Genomic DNA, 13,277 nt, shown 5'->3' with positions numbered 1-13,277 from the left:
TGGCTTTTATAAAGGGGGTTTATTTGGTTACAAAGTTACAGCCTTAGGGCCATAAAGTATTCAAGGTAAGGCATCAACAAAAGGTACCTTCACTGAAGGATGGCCGATGGCATCCAAAAACCTCTGTTAGCTGGGAAGGCATGTGTCTGGCCTCTGCTTGCTCCCAGGTTGCACTTCAATATGGCATTCTCCAAATGTCAGTGTCAGCTTCCAAACGGCTGTCTTCAAAATGTTTCTCTCAGCTGCAGCTTCTCTCCAAAATATCACTCTAGTTGCTCTGAGGTTCTTGTCTGTGAGATCCTTTATTCGACTCCAGTGATCCAATTAACACCCACCCTGAATGGGTGGGGTAACACCTCCATGGAAATTATCCAATCAAAGATCTTGCCCATAATTGATTGAGTTATATCTCCATGGAAACACTCAATCGACAGGTTCCAACCTAATCAATACTAATACATCTGCCTCCACAAGATTGCATCAAAGATAATGGCACTTTGGGGGCCATAATACATTCAAACCAGCACACAAGGCTAAACTTTTTCAAGTCTGCTCCAACCCAGCTCAGTCCCAAGACCGAAGAACATACAAAGCTCAGAGTTAGACATGTGTTTAATAGTACTTACAGACAGGAGAAGATTCTTCTCGGTGGTGGTCAGCCAAGAAAAATGGAATTAGTTTTCCACAAAGAGTGGGGGTTGTGGGGTGGGTACCAAGGGGTGGTTTATAAGGAAGGACAAAGATATTCCATAGGGTGTGAGAACAGACTTTTGGCAGGGTCTTGAGATGCAGGGATGTGGAGATTTGTTATCAACAGTGATGGGGGGGGCAGTTAATGCTTTGTTTACAGATACCATTTGTACATTCTTTCCCCCATGAGGAGGTCTGTCCTGGGTCAAGTTGGCAGCTATGTGCAATAACTCACTTTCACTATGGACGGGAGGGGTCCCAGGCCCTGGGTTCCCACAAAGTCCTACCCTAGTAGTGTGTCTGAATGTCACTTCACCAAGAAAAGTCAACTTCCTAGAATAATTTTTCATCTATCTATTTTCTCTCAAAATGCATCAAAAGATTAATAGTAGTTTTCCAAATGTGGTAGAATTAGGTGTGATTTATTTTCTTTGCTATATGCCCATATATTATAAATACCATATGCAAAAATACCAAAAGTCAGTAAATATTATGACTAGTTCAAAATTTTACAATACATGGCATGAGGCAACTGCTAGGAAATCTAATAATAAACATACATTTTTAACCACAAACTTACATAACCAAATAATAATCTCATATAGAAAATAATTTGTTCAGCTGATGTGAAAAATATCCAATGATGATCTAAGTAAACTCTACGTAAGCCTTGTGTGGAAAACAAGGCATATGTCACACACCATCTGGAATCAAATGAAATTGACTGATAAAAATCTACTTTCAAGAGAATAAAAAGGAGATTGCAACCAAATGTTATTAATAGCAATGTTGATATATGGTGTTAAATAACTTTGTAGAAGCAAATCATGCACATAAAATTGATAAAATAAATCACTCATGATGTAGAAAGTCAATAACTATTTTCTCAAGCTACATATATATATACACACACATTCAGCTTTTTGAAGATGTCTTATTAAAGAGTATAGGAATGAAAGCCACACATAATATAGTCAAGGATTGTAAAAATAATGGTACCCTTACTGGCCTTGTAACATTCCAGTGAATGATTGCCAGGCAAACAGAAATTGCTCATGATTAATGTTTTCTGTGCAACTTGGTATATTATACAGTATATAATGAAAATATTGTATTTTAAATGTCACACAATTCATCTGATATGCAGAATAAAATGAAAATCCTTATAATCTTAACACATTTAAATTTATTAAAATGAAAAAATTGCCAGATTCAATTTTGGATGATGCAATACAACCTAACTCTACTACCCTACTCTCAGCAGAAATCAACATGTGAATATGGAATATAATATTTACTCAGAAAATATCTACTTAAGGATATAAAGAAATCCTAATGGAAGAAAATTTTATGAAACAAATGTTCTAAAATAAAAAAGACACTAGTGATCTCAGGAATTCATTTCTGAACTTACAAGGGAAAACCCAAATAAAAAATTCAGTAGTGTTCCATAATAGGTCCATATGCTTATCTTTTCCTTTCTTTCCACCTTGCTGGTCCTTGCCTACCCTAAGATCTATAGGGAGATCTGTAAATTTTGGAGAGCAGGAAATTATCTAAGTGTAAGGCATTTGACTTTAGTCTATCTAACCTTATATTTCACTAGTTCCCTTCAAAAAGAACACCTTAATACCCAGGAACTACAAAGCTATACTGGAAAGAACACATAATTATGGACCAGAATTGTGTTAATATACTCATTTCTCTGCCTGCTGGCTATAAGAGCTTTGTGGACAAGTTTCTCAATGTAATGCCTTTCAATTTCTTCATCTACAAAACTGAGTTAATAATTACATTTAAGAGTTTATGTAAACATTTGTATCTATGTCTATTTCTACTTCTATATGGCAATACCTATATTCACATCTATATTTTTCTTATATCTGTCTGTTTGTATGTTAATTCTATATCAAGTACTTTATACACATATGATATGCTTGAAATATAGTAGACACTCAACAAACATCAGTCACCAGCTCCTCTCTGTATTCTGATTCTGGATCTTCATGTGTCTAAACCATTTTCCTCTTTTAAGATCCAGATTAAATCTTTCATTTTCCACTTGGATTTTGCCAACATCCCCACATCATAGTTATCTGGCCTTTCTCGGCAATAAGCATTTCCTTTTTGGTGCTATGATGTATTGTTTACCTCTTAGATACATGAATAATCACTCTCCAAACTCTTTCTAATCATCTGGAAGAAAAGAATTATATATTTTAAATGCACATACCTTAATCTAGTATGAATCTTAAAATAATTGTTTAGTAAATAGTTACTAATTAAATCTGAATATGAAAAAAAGGTTAATCATTTATACCAAAGAATGTATTTGGAGCCTGGACCAAGATCTGTGTGATGCCCTGAGCAAGGTTGTGTCTTCCTAGATCTGCTTTCTCACTTGCCTCACTGTTTATTCCTGTGTTTCAATGCTTCTTAAAAACAGCAGAATGAAACTAACATTTACTGAGCTTCTACTATGAGCTGAGCCCTTTGTATATATCATTTCATTTAATCATCACAGTAATCCTATGAGCTATAAATGATCAATCCTACATTGAAGATGCATCTCTGAGCAGGCAGTGTTCTTGCTAAGGTACAATAAGAAGACTTAAACTTGACTGCATTCTAGAGGAGCCAGCTGACCAAGGAGAAACAGGCATTATTGTTATGACACTGCTGCTTTACTACTTTTCTACTTCTGTGTCCTCTCTGCCCCTGCCATCATTCCTCAATAATTTTTTTCCTTTCTGCTCAAATAAGCAATAAGGGGCAGATTAGCAATATGCTTCAAAATTAAAAATTCAGCTAATGGCCCACTATCTAGGTTTGGTTCTCATGGTATTCTCTCACTTGATTTAGAAGGGAAGCACTTCCTACCCCTCTAGGATGAAGGAAGAAAAAGTCACACCATGTATCCCTAGTCCAGTGACTCATGAATCCAAATGTTTCTTTGACTCTTCTACTTATTTAGTCTGGAGGGTGGTGAGTGATGTGTGGTGTTCTTTAAGGGTAGCAGAGCCTCTCAGGGGCTCTTCTACTTAGAATAACTAAATTATACTACTGTAATAAATAATTCCAACATTTCAGTCACTTGTAACAACAGAGGTTTAGTTGTTACTTGTGGAGACACGGAAGGTCCCCTGGCTTAACAAACTATAGATCAGGGCCTTTCCAAGCTCCAGATGTCTGAAGGTGGGTACTGGGCTAGGAAAAGGCCAAAAGCTTTGCATGTCTGAAGGTGGACTGCAATTTAGATAAGGGAATAGTCTCTGAGCTCCTGCTGGGCTCCTTCTGTGCTCCTGTCTCCCACCCCTGCTGTTTCCCGTCTAGCCCCCAAAGAAATTGTCCCTTGAGACTAAAGATACGTAAATACACCTTATGGCTCTAGAAAAAATTTACCCTCCCTGAAATACCCGAAGACAGTCATGTAGGAAACTACCTTGTATGCTATAAAAACCTGTAGAAATGAGTAGAATAAAACTTTCTTTTGCATGAACACGGAGGACGGAGTGTGCTCCCCTTCTTTCACAGTTACTCATGCTGTATGTCCATAACTGGTCAGCAGAGAACTCACCTCACACAAGAACTCAAGCTGATGCAGTGTCCACCATTTGGAAAGTCACCAGTTGTCACATCAACTGGAAATCTGGAAATGGCACTCATTTTTGCATTTCATTGACAAAGCTAATCACATGATTAAGTCTACTTTTAAGAGGTTGGAAATTGCAATCTCACCATGTTCCCAGAAAGAGAAAATGAAAATAGTGAACAGTGTTAATTACTACTACCACAGCTCAATCATCTGATTATCAAATATTCAGTTCCTCCTTTATCCCAAACCCATTATATGATCATCCTTCTTTAAATAGGACAAACCAACATCTCATGTATTCACAGCATTAAGCTCAAATTCTGCCATACGACTAATTCATGGTAGTTTCTATTTTGTGCAGTCATGACTCCATTTGACCTAGAGATGCATGAGTGCATTAGGTTACTTTAGAACCAACAGGAGATATCTCGAAATAGTATGAGATTTTATAAAGGTGTCTCATACAACTGTGGGGATGCATAAGTCCAAATTTCATAGGACAGGCTGCAAGCTAGCACTCTAATGAAGGTCTTCGATGAATTCCCCAGGAGAGGCTGGCTGGCTGAAGTAGAGACGAAAGTTCTTTCTTCTGTGCACTGAAGGTATCCTCTTAAAAGCCTTCCACTAATTAGATTAAATGCTTCTCACTGTGGAAGACACTCCCCTTGGCTGACTGCTGATGTAGTTAGCCACAGATGCAAACAAAGTACTTATGATTTAAGTCTACAAATGTCCTCACAGCAACAGATTGGTCAGTGCTTGCTTGACCAGACAGCTGAGCACCATCACCTGGCCAAGTTGACACATGAACCCAACCACCGACATGAGTTAAAAATATGAGTTATGGGGAAGGTGACCCACATCCTGGTTTGTCCCAGACAATCCCAGTTTATGCCTGCTGTCCTGGCATAATTATGAAGAGGACACCTCTGTCACTCTCAATAGCATCTTGATTTCTATGATAAATGATAGTCTTCTTAGCTGTCTATACTCCCACTTATAAACAATATATGATTTTAGACAAGGAACACAGAAATGCATATTCCTATCTGGAAAATGGAAGAGTCATAGCAGGCACAGGTCCACAGCAATTTTGAAAGCCCACTGGGCAGATATTTTATTGAGAACATTTTACTTTGGTGATGAATAATGCCTTCCCATTTGGCCCTGATTCTTCCCCTAGTGATTAGTTTGTTGTCAATTGTTCTCCATGGCCCTCAGATCTATCCTCTGGGAGATTCTTCTTACCAGTATCCTCCATGGCCACATCTGAAGAGGACATTGAAGAAAATATCCAGCTCATTCTTGGAGGTCCAAGAATCACTTTACATTTCAAATACTCACAGTCTTATTTAGTCTTAGACAAGTGTATCTTTTGTCAGTAAACTCTCAAAAAACTTTGTGATCTTTTCTGTTTTATGAAACAAAACTGTAACCATCCTTACAGTTCTTTTCAAGACCTTTATAACAACTCTCTTGACTTATCTTGAGCCTATCAGATTTCATTGGAAGAATTATACTCTTTGCCTCTTTTTCTTGAATAGTTTTTCAGAATTGAAAAAGTTTTGCTGCATACATTCTTAATTGGATCTTTATTCTGAAACAGTTTATCCATTCAGAATGCCCACATTCTGCCCAGAGCTGGCACCATAGTCCCAGTGCCTCCTGCAACCCTGCTGCCATGTCAAACCCTGTTCCTAACAGTTGAGGAGAAGCATCTACTGGCCAGGAAGGGTCTCTCTGCCCTCACACCTGCCCCTCACCAAGGCAGAGGAGAGGGTCCTCAAGAAGGTTAAGAGGAAAATCCGGAACAAGCAGTCAGCTCAGGACAGTCGACTGCAGAAGAAAGAGTACACTGATGGGCTAGAGAACAGGGTGGTTGCCTGTTCTGCACAGAACCAGGAATTACAGAAAAAGTTCAGGAGGTGGAAAGGCACAACCTCTCCCTGGTAGCAGTTACAGCCTCTCATTGCTCAAACCTCCAACAAAGCTGCTCAGACCAGCACTTGTGTTCTGATCCTTCTTTTCAACCTGGCTCTCATCATCCTGTCCAGCCTCAGCCCCTTTCAGGGTCTACTGGAAATTGGGCCTGAGGATTACCATTCTCATGGAGTGATTTCCAGAAACATCCTGACCTATAAGGACTTGCCTGAAAATACGGAGACCCCAGTGGTAGAGTCCAGACTAATGAGGCCACCTGGGGCCACGGTCGCAAATGGTTCAACAAGGAAACTGCTTGAGACTATGAGAGAAAAGACAGGCCCCAGTGAGCACTTCAGAAGTGTGCTGCATGCAGATGCGATGTGACCTAGAGCAGGGACCACTGCCCTTCTGCCTTCCTGGTGCACTTCCCAATCACAGTGAGGACTCCAGAGCTCCCCCTGGCTCTGCCTTCCCCATAAGATTCCCACTCAGCAGCTTCTGACCGTAGGGGTCTGAATCACTTTAGGACACCCTACATAGCTTTCTTTACCTTGGGGTTCAGTCTGTCCATGTGAGGGAGCATCTCAAATGCTACTGTTACATATCTGTGATGTTATTTTTTCTTTTGGGTTGAGGGGAAACAAGTTTTGGTTGAGAAATAAACTTTTTAGCTGAAAAACAAAACAGTAAGATGGTCATTGTTTGGTAACTAATTTCATCTCTGTCATATGACAGCTTTAATTGGCCTTTGTGGCTCAAAAGTTTTCTCAATGTTATTTCAACTTTCTAGGGTCTAAAATTAGCTGTTTTTGACAACATTTCAAAGTTCTGAATTTCTAGAGTCTCTCTAGTACTGTTAATCCTTGCTTGCAAACCCAGCAAAATCTTTTGTAGAGTAGATCTCTTTATAATTCCTGGTCAAATGCAAAAAACAACCAATATACACATTTACATTGCTTTACAACTTCTTGCCCTAGAGCTAAGAGTTCATTGTGTGCATGACCTGACTCCCAGGGTACCTCAGAAGACAGCTTTACCAAATATTTGCTTCTATATAACATGGATTTTGATGACATAATGTGGACTGCTTTTAACCCAGCCACCCAACTCCTAAACCAAGGTCATATTTTTTAGTTTTTACTGAGGCACCTAATTCTGAGTATCAATCTCAGCATTAGTAAAAATAAGCTAGTTTATACTACCAAGTCCCAAATCAAAGAGATTTAAAGCAAAGGTTTATTTTTTGTTCATACTATATATGTCCAAGCTGGGTCAGCAGGGGATTTTGCTCTACTTCATCTTCTTGTAGGGTCACAGACTGATGAAGTCTGTCTCCTGAAATACTGTGGTTTACTACAAGAGGAAGAAAAGATCTGGCAAATGACGCATCAATTCTCAAAGGCTTCCACTCTCAGATGGCAAGTGGCTTCCACTCATACTTTATTTGCCAGAGGAAGTCATATGGCCACGCCTAACATCAAGGAGACTAAGAGCTACAATCCTATCCTGTGCCTGGAAGAACAAGAAATACTGACAGCACCAACTGTAACTCCAGGAGACTAGTCTAATTTTAGGGTAATAGGAGAACTCCATTTAAAATTGTATTAAATACAATTACAAATTAAAAAATTGCAAACTGCTTTCCTTACTTTCCTTATCTTCATTCTTTTCCCTAACAAAGATAAAGGTAAACTCTACCAGATAGGTGCCTTAAAAAAGCTACAGCACCCAAAATAACTCTGTCTTGACCACCTCTAAGAATGGAGGTCAAGTGAAATTAAAGTAACGAAACTACACGTCTTTTTATCTACTTTCCTCTGTTCTAAAGTTCTCCAATGAACTTTGTAATCCGAAAAATGATTTCAAGCAAGAGCCTTGGTTTTTGTTTTTGCTGTTTCATTTTGTTTTGTTTTTCATTCATCAGAAAGGAAAAATTAAACAGAAACAGAATTCTGGGTGGTTTAGAAATTGTAAGGAAAGAAATTCGACAGCACACAAACTTTTTTTTTTTAGAACCAGGGTAACCTATTAGATGTACAAATAAAGCCTATTGTAGATGGTTGCCTCTGCCTGGCTTGGATTAATTCTCCAAGAGAATTAGGGAACAAGAATTTTTCTTTGCCTGTTTTAAAGAAAGGTGAAGAGAGCCACATTCGGGTTTGTTTTTTTCTCCAAAAAGAAAAAAAGAAAAAAGATTTTGATCAAACCGAGCACACTTTAATAACAGCAATGTAAGTAAAACACTTTGTTTTCAAACCCAAGATAAATTGCTTTAATAGTCATGCTTAGTTCAAATCTTGAAGCTGTCCAATCCATGATAACTTACTTTAATAATGCTGATTTTTCGAAAATAAGCCAATCGTATAAAATGAGTTCCATTAATTCACAAAGAAATGGAAATTAGAAATAAACATTTAAACACATTCCCAATTAGTATAAATTCTTCATTTATCCAGGACACCATTATTCTGAGAATTTAAAAGAACATCAAATATCTATTATTTGATGTATTCGATGTTCTTTTTCATTTCTTTTGGTGTACAAGGGAGGATCCATATTGTTCCTTTCCCTGCAGAACAGAGAGATTGCAGTGGAAAAAGGGATCCCTCTTCTTGCCTAAAATTTATGCCTCCACTTGTGCTTTCAATTCTGCCCTGTACAAATTATCCATCTGTTCATTAATTTATCCAACCATTCACATATTCTGCAAAATTATATTGCGATCCTATTATGCCTCAGTCAGTACTGTGCTAGGCAAAGGGGATACAATAATCATGGAGAAATGTTTGAGTATGTAGGAGAGACTTGATACAGTAAAACCTAGTGTTCTAGTTTGCTAATGCCGCTGGAATGCAAAACACCAGAAATGGATTGGCTTTTATAAAGGGGGTTTATTTTGTTACAAAGTTACAGTCTTAAGGCCATAAAGTGTCCAAGGTATGTCATCAACAATTGGGTACCTTCACTGGAGGATGGCCAATGGTGTCTGGAAAACCTGTGTTAGCTGGGAAGGCACGTGGCTAGCATCCGCTCCAGTGTTCCGGTTTCAAAATGGCTTTCTCCAAGGACATTCCTCTCTAGACTGCAATTCCTCAAAAATGTCACTCTTGGTTGCTCTTGGGGTGTTTTTCCTCCCTTAGCTTCTCTGGACCAGAAGTCTGCTTTCAATGGCCATCTTCAAGCTGTCTCTCATCTGCAGCTCCTACTTCAGCTCCTGTGCATTCTTCAAAGTATCCCTTTTGGCTGTAGCAAGCTCGCTCCTTCTATCTGAGCTTATATAGTGCTCCAGTAAACTAATCAAGGCCCATGCTAAGTGGGCAGGGCCACACCTCCATGGAAATTATCCAATGAAAGATCTGACCCACAGTTGAGTGATCACATCTCCGTGGAAACTCCAATCAAAAGTCTCCAAACCAATCAACACCAATATGATTCCTGTCCACACAAGACTGCATCAAAGATAGTGGTGCTTTGGGGGACATAATACATCCAAACCAGCACACCTAGCAACAGATTCTTGTTCATCCAGCTTCCATTCTCAAACTGGAGCAGACAAAAGCTTTTATTTTCTAGGAAGGAGGGAGGATAGGAAAGGGAGGTTGGAGTCAGTCAGGAAAACTGCAGGCACTGGAAGAGATTTTTGTATTATCAGTATTTTTAGGTCTTAATCTCTCAAGGGCAAAATTGACTATGGGGAAGGAATATGTAGTTAAGTGATCTTCAAGTTTGAGTTCCAAACAATGACGAGTAATTGAGGAAAAAGAAACATCTGTCTATATCACTCACTCACTTTCCACTTCTGTCTTATTCTGTCTCACTCATGTGATCACCCTAGAACCCAGGTCCACAGGACAAACAGGAACAATTCAAGGACAACTCTACCCAGGACTGTGGCAGGATTTTGGCTTGTAGGGACACATTGGCATGATGGTGAATGTTAAAAATGATGTGAGAGAAGAAGATGGCAGCATAGAAAGGAGTGGAAACTAGTTAGTCCCCCTGGAATAACTAATAAACAACCAGGAACAACTAGTAAATAATCTGGAGTAATTGCGGGTGGACAAACATGACTGTGCACTCATCATACACAACCGGAATTGGGTGGAATGCCCAAGATCACAGCACAAAATATGTAACTAAAAGCTGCAGATCCAAGACAAGGGCTCCCTTCCCCCACTGGTAGCCCAAACTGCAAAGCCTTGCTATGATAGAGAACAGCACTCTCTGAACAAGCGAATATACCTCAGCCCAGCTCCAACTGAGGTTTTAATTAACAAACATGGACTGCTCAACAGAAGCTACAAATCCCCAACAAGCAGACAGAGGCTTTTGGTGATGACTGACCTTGAAGACCCGGAGGACCACGCTGGGAGAGGGGGGAGCCCAGAAGACCAGGTGCTAATCTGGCCAGTGGGTGAAACTGAGAGTGGCCACAGACTGGCCCTGAAGGGGGGCTTTTTGTCCCTTTTTTGGTTCAGTGGGGAAAGCCTTAGCCATTTTCATTTCCCAGTGCTCTGACCCAGACAAGGGTGGAGATAGCAGAGTCAGAGAGACTATTCAAATACAAATGATATCTCCCCAGTGGGTGTATCTTCCCTAAGAGGAAAGAGGTGGGGCCCAACTCTACTTCCATTCAAAACCAGACCCCAGAACCTGGGGAAGAACAGCCACGGGTCACACCTCCTTACACCAGTCTGGAGCTACAGGCTGACAGGTGCCACCTGCTAGGCAGAAAAGCACAGTGACTTGAGTCCTCACAGGGTGTATCAATCTTCTAAGACACCCTCAGGGAAACTGAATACTATTGCCTCCTTTCAAGACCTGAGCCCGTTCTTGTCTGGGAAAACCTGATTGGGGTAACCAAGGAAACCAGATGCCTAGACAACAGAAAACTATAACCTACACCAAGAAAAATGAAGTTATGGCCCAGCCAAAGGGACAAATTTACACTTCAACTGAGATACAGGAATTTAAACAATTAATGCTATACCAATTCAAAAAGTTTAGGGAAGCTATGGCAAAAGAGATGACACTTACAATGAAAACACTGGGTGTACATAAGGTAGAAATCGAAAGTTCAAAAAAAACAACTGGCAGAATCTTTGGAAATGAAAGGCACAACACAAGAAATGAAAGACACAATGGAGACATACAACAGCAGATCTCAAGAGGCAGAAGAAAACACTCAGGAACTGGAGAACAAGGCATCTGAAAGATTACACACAAAAGAAGAGATAGAGAAAAGAATAGAAAAGTATGAACAACCTCTCTGGGTACTGAATGACAACATGAAATGCAGAAATGTATGTGTCATGGGTGTCCCAGAAGGAGAAGAGAAAGGAAAAGGGGCAGAAGCAATAATAGAGAAAACAATCAATGAAAATTTCCCATCTCTTATGAAAGACATAAAATTATAGATCCAAAAAGTGCAACATACCCGAAACAGAATAGATATGAATAGGCCTGTGTCAAGACACTTAATAATCAGGTTATCAAAAGTCAAAGATAAAGAGAGAATCCTGAAAGCAGCAAGAGAAAAGCAATCCATCACATTCAAAGGAAGCTTGATAAGACTATGTGCGGATTTCTCAATAGAAACCATGGAGGCAAGAAGGAAGTGGGGTGATATATTTAAGATACTGAAAGAGAACAACCACCAACCAAGAATCCTATAACCAGACAAACTGTCCTTCAAATATGAGGGAGAGCTTAAAATATTCTCTGACAAACAATGACAGGGTTTGTGAACAAGATACCTGCTCTACAGGAAATACTAAAGGGAGCACTGCAGACAGAAAGGAAAAAACAGGAGTGAGAGGTTTTGAACACAATTTTGGGAGACAGTAGCATGGAAATGTAAGTACACTGAACAAAGATGACTGTGAGTGTGGTTGAAAGAGGAAGGTTAGGTGCATGTGGGACACCAGAATGAAAGAGGAAAAATAAAGACTGGCACAGTATAACTCAGTGAATCCTAGGGTGCTGAACAATTGTGATAAAAGGTACAAATATGTTTTTACATGAGGTAGAAAAAATGAATGTCAACATAACAAGGTGTTAAAAATAGGGTGGGATTGGGGGGAAAATGCAAAATATAACAAAGGTAATATACCAAAGCTCAATGCATATGGGGGGTACTACTCTTGTCATTGATGATGTTGTCTGACTCTTTATTCTACTTTAGTTTAATGATATCTTTCCTTCTGTTGTTTCCTCGTTGCCATGTTCTGTTTCATTTTGTTTTTCTTTCTTTTTTCCTTCTCTTTTGTCTCTCTACCTTCTTTGACTTTTCCTCCTTCTTTGTGGAAGAAATGGTGATGCCTTTCTATAGATAGAGGCGATGGTGGTGAATACATAAATACATGACTATACAGGGAACCATCAATTGTTTACTTAGGGTGGAATGTATGGTATTTGAACAAAACCATCTTAAAAAAAATGGGTTAATGAAGAAACCTTGAAGGCATTATATTGAGTGAAATAAGACAGACACATAAGGACAAATATTGCAGGGTCTCACTGATATGAACCAATTATAAAATGTAAACTCATAGACATGAAATATAAGTTACAAGGATATAGAATAAGGCTAAAGAATGGGGAGCGGTTGCTTATTATGAGCAGAATGTTCAATGAGGGTGAACAAATGTATGACACTATAACTAGAAGTTAATAACAGAGGGGCATATAGGAAAAAAATACCTATTGCAAACTATATACTACAGTTAGTAGTATTTTAACATTCTTTCTTCAACAGTAACAAATGTATGATACCAAAACTATGAATCAGTAAAGGAGGAGGGGTGGGGGTAGGGTTATGAGAGGATTTGAGTTTCCCTTTTTTGTCTTTGTTTCTTTTCTGGAGTAAAGAAAATGTTCTAAAAATTGAAAAAAAAAATAATTGTGGTGATGGATGCATAGCTGTACAATGGTACCATGGGCAATTGATTGTACACTTTGGATCTTTGGATAACTGCTTTGGATAATTGTATGGTATGTGAACAATCTCAATAAATAAAATGATGTGAGAAGTTTCTGGTGAGGAATATTTTATATTAATAGACAGGAA

General features: G+C 39.0%; 1 pseudogene; it reads left to right on the top strand.

Annotated features, from left to right (window-relative positions):
• The window catches only part of LOC119542625, a 138,477-nt pseudogene extending 131,885 nt beyond the window's left edge, over window positions 1-6,592 (top strand).
• The last annotated feature ends 6,685 nt before the right edge of the window (window positions 6,593-13,277 follow it).

The sequence above is a fragment of the Choloepus didactylus genome, chromosome 8 (assembly GCF_015220235.1).
Source record: "Choloepus didactylus isolate mChoDid1 chromosome 8, mChoDid1.pri, whole genome shotgun sequence".
NCBI lineage: Eukaryota > Metazoa > Chordata > Mammalia > Pilosa > Megalonychidae > Choloepus > Choloepus didactylus.
Note: the sequence above shows the minus strand (reverse complement) of the source record. Positions and strands in the feature narration are given on the sequence as shown.